Source organism: Adiantum capillus-veneris, chromosome 20 (assembly GCF_014529385.1).
Source record: "Adiantum capillus-veneris isolate H3 chromosome 20, ASM1452938v2, whole genome shotgun sequence".
Taxonomy (NCBI): domain Eukaryota; kingdom Viridiplantae; phylum Streptophyta; class Polypodiopsida; order Polypodiales; family Pteridaceae; genus Adiantum; species Adiantum capillus-veneris.
Genome location: NC_140950.1, coordinates 69,960,400 through 69,964,744, shown reverse-complemented (window position 1 = coordinate 69,964,744; position 4,345 = coordinate 69,960,400).

Sequence of the window (4,345 nt, the reverse complement as noted above, 5' to 3'; positions counted from 1 at the left end):
ACAGAGGTTCCTCAACATTACATAAGCTAGACATAGCCAAGGCATAAAAATATGATGCATAAGATGCATGGAAAGAACCTAAAGGAGTGCAACTACACAAAGGTGCATTCAATTTACTATCACACAAAGTATGCACCAGCCATTTTGGCATACCTCTAGCCTGCTCATTCTCAACCCTTTCTCATCAAGTACATCATGTACATCTGCATCAAAAATTGACTGATATGTAACAATTTTAAAGAACCCCATAGGCTGTAGATTTTCCTCATTGGAATTTACATTCGAAGTTCCACCATTGAGAAGAGGAAACAAACTATCATAAATGTCTTGTGAGCTTACATCACTATCGAGCTAGTACATGACAACAAGGGCTGAAACATAATCTTCCACAAACACAACATCCCATGAAACCAAGATACGTTTTGTTTGTGGATGGTACAAATTGTAACCTTTGCTTTCAGCACTATAACCAGCAAAAATGCAATTGATAGTCTTATCATCCAAATTTTTTTGCTACATTTGTGGCACCAAAGCATAATCCAAACAGCCAAAAATGTGCATGTGCTCAATAGAAGGCTTTCTATAATGCCTTGCTTCATAAGGAGTCATACACTGAAAATCTTTTGTAGGAAACTTGTTCAGTACATAAGTGGTATACATGATAGCCTCAAGCCAAAACAAATGCAGCAAAGCTTGATTTTTGACCATACATCGTGTCATTTCCATGAGAGGCCTATTTTTCCTCTCAACAACACCATTTTGTTGAGGTGTATATGGCACTGTACATTGGTGTTTTATCCCATGACTAGCCAAAAATGCATTATATTCATGAGACATATATTCCCCCCCTCAATCAAAAAGGAGGGTGTCCATAGTACATTTTGGGACACTTTCAACCATAGCAAAAATTGCTTGAAGCACATAAACACGCCGGCCAAATGCAACAATTTCATCACCAAATTTGAGATCATCAACTGTACATGTATCATCCACAAATTTGACAACAACGCAAAGTCTAGCAAGTGCAAACACAAATAAAAGGTTCTTTTTTATCCCAGGTACATACAGTGCATCAACAAGTGTGAAAGAACTACCATCCGCAGCAATAAGAACAATATTTTCAACTCCCTAGACTGGATAAGAGTCATTGTTGGCATAAGTGACCATATTTTCATGAGGGACAGACTCAAGAGAGGTAAAAAAACCATGATGTGAGGTATTGTGCTTTTAATGCCATTATAATACCACTTGTGAATCTGAGCAACTAACATGCATGCATCATGGACAGTAGGATCATAAGTATACTCTGCAAGCACTAAGTTCCCACTTTGCATCTACATCAACATCACAATCTCCTTTCACAGAAAACTCTACAATAGCTACACTTGTCTTGGACCCTGTAGTGGATCCGGACTCTTTCTTCTCAACCTCTTTTACCTTCAACTTAGGACGTTGCTTGATTTGGTGATCATTTGCCTTACGGTAATGGCAACACATCTTATTTTTTCCCTTATCACTAGAATTCCCAGAAAAATTGATGCCATTAGAAGCATTAGGAACATGTGATTTACCACTCACAAAAGAACCATGAGAAGTGGCTACATTGTTGTTACCACCTTTTCTTTGAGCAGCAATAAAGGCATGTTCAACTGCATGCTATTTAGTCGTGTTTTTTCTAGAAAATGACTCTTGCGACAACAATGTGCATAATGTATCAAACTTGACAATTTCAGGATCTCCTTGTGTTATAAGTCTCCAAGTACTAGCAAAAGTCTTGTAAGGATCTGGCAAAGCATCAAGAATAGTCTGCATAAGGGAACTGTCAGAAATGACTTCAACTACAAAAATAATTTTTTCATTTATATCCTTGACACTAGCAAGGAAAGTGTTCATTTCATCTTCCTCATGCATAATCTTCAACTCCAGCTCTTTACGCAACAATGCAATTTTAGCCTCATTAGGGACTTGATAAAGACCATCCAAAATATCCCAAGCATGTTTTGAAAATTTTGTTGAACGAATGCGAGGATAAGCTACACAATCAATACATGAGCCTACACATTTGTTACATCCCAATGAGCCTGCTGATCAGCCGTAGGCAAAATAGCTTTAACAGCAGTAATCCTTTCAACAAAACTTGCAGCATCCTCAACGTCGATTGTATTCATAGAACCATAACGTATATCAATGCCCTACACAATATTCTAGATGTCCTTTGACACAAGGACATGTTGCATCATGTAAGCCCACATAGGATAATTGTCCCTATCCAATATGTCCTCAGCAACAAACATGTTGAACACATATGTGTTGTTGTCAGCTACAAATGCCTACACCAGATGTAAAAACTGTCCAAAAAGAGGAGAAATAAGGTAGGAACAACATGTGCTTTATAGCACAAAGCATATAAGACTATAAGGGACATGTTATGCAAAAGACAGCACATACAAAATTTTTGCACAATGACAAAATAGCATGTGCAGTACTGTCTGTAGTGGAAATGGAGGCCAAAATGAGCCCAAATAAAAAATATGAGCAGACCAAGCTGAGCTGACTCAAATTATTTTTCAGCTTTCTGACACTCACCAAAGCTCACAAAAATTGAAGAAAGTGAGTAGGCATGTGCTCGAGTTGTTGGTGACTAAGCCCAAGACGACGCAACCTGCACTATACCAATTGTTGGAAATAGGGTTGCAAGAAAATTCAAACAACTTGGAGAAGACAAAGGAAGCTCAAGGCACACAATAGAGAGTGTATTATGTAATTTGCAATGGAAAGATGAGATAGCCCTAGAGTGATGGGAACATATACAATGAAAGTGGGAAAACCCCTCCTCATGAGGAAAAAGAATGCCCCGGCAGTCCTAAGTGTGTTCACACACATCATTCGAGTCTATGTTGGCATTCATCTCTCTATTTTTTCTCCTTTGTCTCTACCATCTCTCATAGCGGGAGGACCTGTGCATTCTTGGCTCACCTGGCAAACACATATCATTTGACATCGTTCAACAAATCAATAAGCTTTGATAGATGAACCCTCAATGGGTGCACCTTTAAGACATTATTCATATAGCATGCGTTCAAAGGGTATTTAAAAAAACCCTTTACTTACACATGCTTATGGTAATAAAATGACTCCTTTTTTCTTCAAAAACTTATAACTTTTCTCTAAAATCAATTAAAAACCCCCTTCAATAAATATAATCCTGTTAAAATTTTGACAATTAAAAAACTCATTCCTTTGAATTCACGTGGTAACTTACATGTCTAAGAGGTGAACCCCCCGAGGATGAGCCTTAGAATTAGAACCAATCTTAAATTCCAAGGCAAATATAGTATGGTGAATATAACCATGGGAACCACTATATCCAAGTCAACTTATGGACAATCTGATTAGGTCAAAAGGAAAAATCCTTCTCATGCTTTGCAATCATCTCTTGAAAACATTTGATCTCATCCTCTAAAAGAAAACCTTTGTCAAACTTTAGCTCACTCAATTTTTCTTTCATAAACTTGTATAAAAAGTGACATGCCCGTCACATGCATAGTCATTAGCATTTGTCCTCACAGTAGTACCATGCATCTGCGTCTTTCACTGACTCATACGCGTGAAGCAATGGTGCCTAATATGTCCATCGTGGTCAGAATGCCAACATGTCAGTCGCGATCGTGAGTGAGAACCACTTCTAACCTGAAGTTTCTCCATATCCATGCCAAAACTATGGCAAACAATGCTTGAGATCACAAGACTCTCCCACCCAAGAGCAAACCATTGTCTCAAGCAAAGAAGGTGAGCATACAGTCAAGCTCACTAGCCTCTACAATAGGCATACATATTTGACAAAATTTTGACAAAGTCTCCTCTGTAAATGGAGCCAAAATCTCAATAGTAAATCATCATGGAGACAACAAAAAATGCCCAAATGGCCAATCCGGGAATGCACTCATCCGGAATCATCTCACAAAGTCATACACAGAGCCAAACCGCTCTAGTAGGGGTATCACTCAACGACGCCACAAATGACATATATATGTGAGTGAAAAAATGTTGCCAAAATGTGTGAATGAATGAACAATGTGCCGAAAAATCGTAGCATACACAACCTGTGTAAAATTGAAGGTCAAAACTCAACCACTATCAAGAGTAACAAGAATTTTACTTGTAGAGTAACACAAGATCGTGTATAGCTGAAAAATATGGTTGAAAATCATCCCCAAAACAGCCCCAAAATCATGTCTCAAATAGCTGAAGAAATAGGTCACAATTGTGCCAGAGATTAGCTTACAATTGAGGCATACATAGGCACCTGCAAAGAGGGAATGCTGGCTGAAATATTCAGCTCAAA